This window comes from Ovis canadensis, chromosome Y (assembly GCF_042477335.2).
Source record: "Ovis canadensis isolate MfBH-ARS-UI-01 breed Bighorn chromosome Y, ARS-UI_OviCan_v2, whole genome shotgun sequence".
NCBI classification, from domain to species: domain Eukaryota; kingdom Metazoa; phylum Chordata; class Mammalia; order Artiodactyla; family Bovidae; genus Ovis; species Ovis canadensis.
In genome coordinates, this window is record NC_091271.1 from 14,543,832 (window position 1) to 14,551,172 (window position 7,341).

The 7,341-nt window shown below is 49.6% G+C and overlaps 1 pseudogene; it reads left to right on the plus strand.

Moving 5' to 3' along the window:
• Positions 1–2,453: 2,453 nt before the first annotated feature.
• Positions 2,454–6,788, plus strand: LOC138431542 (melanoma antigen preferentially expressed in tumors-like; annotated as a pseudogene).
• Positions 6,789–7,341: the final 553 nt, after the last annotated feature.

The window sequence follows — 7,341 nt, forward strand, 5'->3', positions numbered from 1 at the left end:
CACCCTGCCCACTCCACCTTACTGCTGCTTTGCCTCTAGAAGCACCACCCTCAGCAGTAACTGGCTAGAGTTAGCATAACCTGGACATCTGGCAAGTCTTCACTGGGGAGGAAGAAGGAGGGAGCCTCTTTTGTTCAGGTCTAGGTGTCATTGAATCTGCCTTGCCAAGCACAGGAAGAGGCAGAGCAGGCTCATAGTGAGGGTAGACTATTCCTGGTTAAGAAGAGATTTGACTCCAGATTGGAGGGAGGACAGACATACTGGAACTCCCAGTAGGATCTCGTCTGCTTGAGGCTGGGTCCCCAGGGCTTCTTGTCAGTCTGGGGCCTCTGAGGACCATCCAGGCTGTGGTCTTCCTCCAAAAGCCAGGGAGGGTCATCATCCAGTGTTTCTAGTGCCTCTTTGTGCACAGATGCATTCCAAAGACCCCAAGGAAGGCCCGGGGGAGCAGATGCTTTGAAGACTCAGAAGGAAATCTGCAACTAGAGAAGGAATGAGCTCTTTCCATCTTTAAGCGAGCTCAGAGGCTTCACTAGTCTGTGCAATACGAAAACACGTAGAAATGTCCCCCACGTTGACTCACACGTCGGTCCTGGGAGTTGTCCTGGGCCGACCTAACACTGGGCAGGATAAACACATCTTCATGCAGATGAGACCCTAGTGCTTCTGTGTCCATCGAGACCCCTGCACAGACAGACTTTGTGGAGCTGGAGGTAGCCAGAGGCCTGTCCCCTGCCTTACACAGAAAGATTTTTTGGCTGATACTTCCTGTTTTTATATCATTTGAAGACAGTGGTCCCTCCTGCATCATTAGGTCTCCTGGAGTCTGAGTTCACATGGAAACAGCCCAAGCTTAGACCTCTGCTGTTTTCTGTTTCCCCGTGTCCCTGTGAAGTCGGCTAGCTCTTCCTAATGTTCAGTGGGGCAGATCTGTCCGTCCATTCATCTTTGTTTAAGTGGGTCTTCCAGTTACTCCTTCATGGAGCATGACAAGCTTGTCCTGCCTTGGCTGTCTCAGGCTCACCAGCCTGGAAAGGAAACCAGGGGTGAACTTCGGCTTCTCTCTGAAAGTCATTTGAGGTACTGGTGGAAAGTGCCAGTGTCATCATGGCTGCTCCTTAATCAGGGACTTAATAATTATCTTTTGTGAATCTTGAGCTCTTGCAGCTGATTGGTCAAGGTGATTGCCAGAAGTCAAAATGCCCACAAGACACATTCCAGCTTAACCCTATTTTAGTTTTTTAACTTTCTTTAAGGGACAGCCACATCTTTGGTGCTGATGGGGATGGTAGGAATTTGGTAAATGTCATCTCTAGGAAGTTACCAAATTGAGGATTATCCTTCAGGGAAGGCCACCTTCTCACCCTCCAAATAAAAGAACTGTTGGGGCATCACAATGCAGAGAGTGGAGAGGTTCCATCCGTCTCTGTTCTGAGACCACAGCAGAACCAGCATGTTAGCCAGACCAGCAGGGGCTTGACCACAGACCCTTTGATGCAGGTTTTACACCTCCCCAGGGAGAAAGTCCGTGTTGCTACCTGTGATTAATCTAGAGCAAAGGAAAATCTAAATTGTATTTGTGGGCTTAAAGTTGAGCTTTCATCAGAATCGGTGTAAGTAAGAACTTTAGGGGCGGAAGAGGGGTGAGGGAGTGGGGGTTCCGAAGTCACTTTGCATTCCTTGTTCACTGGCACTGAGGGGACAACAGGTTACCCAGCTACACTTGGAAAGGAGCCTTTGAAGGTCAGGATGAGGGTACAGGTGGGGGGACAGAGCCCAGGCTTGATGTGCAGGGGGATGCCTGAGCCTCCAGGTACAGCCGTTTGCTGACACAGATTTGTGTCCTGGGCCCACATTTATTTCCCTTCAGAAGAGCCCATGGCCCTAAGCCCTCAGTGGCTTTCAGGCAGAACAAGGCATGTCCCAGTTTTGGCCAGCCAAAACAGTTCCATTCTCTTCTAACCCACATTCCTAAATTTAATCTCCTAGCTTCAGGGAGGAAATGTCATTTGCCTCCAGGGAGGGAGGAAGTGTGGATGTTGGGTTTGCCTTGGGTTTCAGGGATGCATCTGGTCCCTTTTTAGCCACTCACTCTGCTGGCAATTTCTCAAGCTTAGCCTAAGAAAAGTCTTTGAATTCCTCCAAACAAAACACACTTGTCTTGGGTACATTCCTTGGTTTAATTACAAATGTCTGGTCCCTTTCTTCTGGCCAGCTCCTAGATGTCATTTTGACCACACCAGTTCCAGGGAAGCCTGGACCCTCAAAGTCTGAAGGACCCACCATCCCTCCATTTCACCTCTGTTCCCCCATGAACGGGCACATATTTCGCTGTCTGATGTAATGATAAATGACAGTGTGATACTCGAGAATCTTCCTCTGTTTATTTTTCTTCTGGAATGACACCACCATCCTCATAGAGCTATCTGAACATGAACATTTGGGTGATTTTCATGTGACCCAAACTCCCCCAATGAATGTACCTTCAGGTAGGTTTTCTTCTTTTATATTTTGCTTTTGTGAACAGACTTAAGATCCCATCAGTTGTATGCAGTGAAATAGTAAAAAAAAAATAAAACCACTCAACCTTAGCTGCATGGAGATCTAGTAGTAAGATTGCACTGAAATGTAAATTTCAGCCAGAATGTGAAAAGTACATCCTGGTAGAAGAGGGAATCAGGCCTGATCACACTGTTCCATGCTGGAGCCTCAGGCTCTGACAGCTGTACCTGCTGGGTCTTCATGGGACTGGCCAAGCAGGCCACGATCCTGTTGAGAATTTTCTTTGCCTTTCCATCACATTGGCAATTGCACACTTTGCTTTTGCTTCTACATGAAGTTTTACATTTGTCCCAGACAAGTTGGTTTCTTCTCTGATTTTCACCACTTGTACGGACCGTTTACAATATTTCTTAAACAAATAGAATTTGGCAGGGGGGCCACAATGTGGATGGGGTAGGGTAGGGTGAGAGTGAGGGAATGGGGTCATACCAAACAGCATCTAGGGTCATAGTTCCCTGATAGGGGTAGTACTCGGCCCCGAAGTGAAAGCACAGAGTCCTCCTCACTGAAATGCCAGGGAACTTCCTGGAATTGATTTAATGAAAGACATCTAATTAGGAGGAATTTTGGGGTGACATTTTACATTTTAGTTTGTTACCAGTGCTTATAGTCCATATCATTTTATAGTTTCATGATTTTACTAGCTTAAAGGGTTTTGGGGGTTTCTTTTTGTTTTAAAAGCTAAAAACTGTTTGTTTGTTTGTTTGTTTTTTAATCTGTAGAATATTTTAAATAGTGGTGGCTATGTTCTGAATGTGAGTACTTGCTCCATTAAACTGAATGGTAATAAAACTTGTAGAAGAGACACGCAGTGAAAGGTATGTCTTTTTATTAAGTGACATAACAGCACCCATTGCATGAGTTTTTGGTTGGAGTTTAGAGACAGGCTGTGTTGGGCTAAACTACTTATTCCTGTTTTCAGCCCTTGAGTAATAATCAGAATCTTTCTCTGAGGAGAGTGCGGTCATGTGTCAGACTCCAGGTATCTATGGCCCAGCAGGGATGGGATTAAATGCAGCAGCCAGTAGATACAGGATGAGGCAAGAGGTCACCTTGTCCCATTGTTGCTGCCTGGAGAGAAATTTGTCCTGGTACCAGCTGGGCCAAAGCTGTAAATTTGTGGCCACAGTATGTTTCTGAGCCTGCCTTGGGTTCCTCTAGGGTGGAGGGAAAGCAGGGTTTCCCCACATCCTTGGCCAGAGAAGAACCCACCCTCCTTTGTTTTCTGACATCCCCCCAGGACTCACTCCAGAGTAAGTTCTTGAGGATGGGCGTCCAGGCCCCATCCCAACTCCTGGAGCTGGCTGACCATAGCCTGCTTCGGAATGGGGCCTTGGCCATCGTGGGCCTAGAGGAGCTGCCCATAGAGCTCTTCCCACCGCTTTTTGTGGCGGCCATGCCAGCAGGCACACCCAGGCTCGAATGGGATGGTGCAGGCCTGGCCCTTCCCCTGGGGACCCTGATGAAGGACCACCAGGCTCATCTGGAGACCTTCCAGGCTCCACTCAACGGTCTCGATGTCCTGCTTTCTAAGGAGGTCCAAGCCAGCTAAGGTCTACCTAGCAGACTGGTGGGGCCTGGGGGTGTGAGCAAGATGCAGCCAAGTCAGGAGGATGAGGGGTCACCTGGGAACAGGCGTTCAGGTGTACAGGACTGGCTGAGGGGCAAAGGGGACAAAAGGCACATGCCCCCCCACAGTGTCCCTTAAAGTGGGGACCAAGGGGGGTCTTAAAGCCGGAGGAGCTGTGATGTGTGGAGTGCAATGCCCTTGTGGGGTCCTGGTGCCCATAGGCCTCTGCACAGCTCAGCATGTTCCCCATGGCCCTGCAGGCGGTGGAAGCTGCAGGTGCTGAACTTGTACCAGAAAGTTCACCAGGACTTCTGGACCAAGTGGTCTGGCATCACGGCCAGCGTTTGCTTGCTGCTGAAGCCCGAGCCAGGCCAGCTTATGCAGAAGAGGCACAGGGTGGAGGCACAGGCAGGGCTAAACCCAGCGCAGGCACCTATACAGGTGCTGTTCGACATGTGCCTCAGGGAGGACACCCTGGACCAGATTCAGCTTCCTGCTGAAGGAGGCCAAACAGGAGAATCCTAATGCACCTGCCCTGCCAGAAGCTGAGGATATTCACCATGCCTATGCAGAGCACCAGGAAGGTGTTGCAGCTGGACTCTGTTCAAGGACTGGAGGTGAACTGCACCTGGAAGCTGGCCACACTGTCAGGTTCATGCTGGACCTGGGATGGATGGGCAACCTCCTCCAGCTGCTGCTCTGGTACATCGACATGTTGCCACACACCACCCCCGATCAGGAGGAGCGTTGCATCGCCAAGCTCACAACCCAGTTTCTGAACCTGCCCAACCTGCAGGAGCTCTACCTGAACTCCATCTCCTTCCTCAATGGCCACCTGCACCAGGTGCTCACGTAAGGCATGGTGCCAGCTCCGTAGACATGAATGGGCCTCTCTCATTTCATTACCATTGGGACATCTACTCTGTGCCTGCTGGGGACATTGCCAGGGTGCCTGGGCCGCTCAGAAGTCCTCACGATGCCACTGTTCTGTTCCCCGGCATCTTGTCAGCTCACCTCCTTGGTTAGGTTCAGAGGCGTGGCCTAGGTTAGATGCTGTCAAAGGGGACTTCTAGCTGGGAGTCCGCATAGTGGGTTCAGGTGTGATACTCTTGGTAATTCTTTCCAAGAGAGTGATGTCTTAGCTCAGGTGATGACAGATAACTAGGCAAGGAGGACATTGGTTCATCGGGCTTGAGATTTGAAGTCTGAAGCTCTGTCTCTCCCTCCCACCTGCTGCTTCTGTCCTGATCTGTTTTAGGCTCCAGGTGAGCTGAGGGAAGTACGTGGTTCTTGACATGACAAGGAGGTATTAGGAGGGGAAATTGTGGCTCCTAAGCAGTCCAGAGAAGATACAAAATCAAATGAGCACCATTGGTGAAGTGGCTTCAATCTCTCTAAGTCCAAATTACAATTATTATTTTCCTCTAAGACTTCTGAATACATAGGAAATCCTCAGTAACACGTTATCAGACTGCCTTGAACACAGTGATAAAAGCTGAGAGGATGCAGTCTAGTCTGACTGTACGAATGAGTTGCATTGATTCCCTTTTTGGCAGCTGCAAACTCCAAGCATTAGGAATAAATATGTTCAAAGAGAAACTAGAAGAAAGAAAGAAGAAAGAAAGAAAAAAGAAGAAGGAAAGAATTGTAAGTGGTGATGGATGGTTTGTGGTCCCCGAATATCTGGGGGATATTCACCCAACGATTGTGTGTAACTCCTGGGACCCACTAGCCCATGTCCACTGTAATCAACCTGTCATTGAATTCATCTAGTCGTGTCCTGTAAAAACATCTTAATTCCTGTTAACCAAATACTAGTAAGTTGAAATAGGCAAATAACAGTTGTTTACTGTTTGTTTCCCGCATTGACAATAGTTCATTATTTTGTGCAGGGGGAGGTCATACGCACATGAGCATGACCTCCCCCCCAGAAGACCCCCTGTCTTCCCGTCAAGAAGGTGAGAGGCCAGCTCCAAGCCAGTGAGATGCCCCGTGTTCTGGTGAACCAGGCCTCTCCTCCCCACATCCCTCTGCCCTCCACCTCTGCCCCTGGGACTGACTGCCCTGTCTCTCCCCAGGTTCCTGAAGACCCCTCTGGAGACCCTGTAAATCACCAACTGCCTGATTTTGGAGTGAGATCTGATGTATCTGTCGCAGTGCTCGAGTGTCAGCCTGCTGAAGGACCTGGGCATTGGCGGGGTCAAACCTGACCAGCCTCAGTTTGGAGCCCCTGAAGGTCCTGGTTGATAGGACTTCGGTCACCCTGCAGGACCTGGACTTGGGTGAATATGGCCTCATGAACTCCCAGTTGACTGCCTTCCTCCCCTCCCTGAGCACCTGCTCCCAGCTCACCACCTTCAGATTCTGTGGCAACCCCATCTCCATGGCCATGCTGGAGAGCCTGCTGCACCACACCGTGGGGCTGAGTAAGCTGAGCCTCATGCTGTACCCTGCACCCATAGAGAGCTATGAGGATGTGCACAGCAACCTGCACCTGAGCCTCCTGGTTTAGCAGCACACCCAGCTCAAGCAGCTCCTATGCAAGTCTGGGCAGCCCAGCATGGTCTGGTTCAGCACCAATGCCTGTTCACACTGTGGTCACCAGATCTTCTATGACACTGAGCCTATTCTGTGCCCCTGCTACATGCCTGCCTAGCCTCACGAGTTGCAGGCTTTGTCCCTAGCACTGGGACACTGCCACCCAGAACTCAGTGCATCTAGAAGGAACAAAAACCACAGTTTCAGACAATTGTTCAGTGCATTCAGCAAAAGGAAAGGTGATTTAGAGTAGGCTGTGAGGGGTGGGAGGGGGAGTTGGTGGGATTTTTGGAGAGATGTATTCCTACAAAGTTAGAAATGTGAATCTGAATTTTGGAGGAGGAGTTTTGGGCTTGGGAGGTTGATGGTGTCATTACCGCTGTGTTGGACTGTTCCAAAGAAATAAAGGAAGCTTCAGTGACAATCATTTGGTGTCCTCTGTGATCTGTGATGATGATTCTCCCCTTTAAACACACGATTCTCCTGTTAGTGGTTAAATAAAAGGGCCTGAGACTCTCCTCTTAGTGGTTAAATAAAAGGGCCTGAGCGTGAGTGGAGCCTAGATGCTCTCTAATAGGCAAGGATTGGCTACAGGAGTTCAGGGCACCATTTACCCACTCTCTGTAGTTCTCATTTCCAGGGCATCCACCTCCTCACTGATTTCTGAGGCT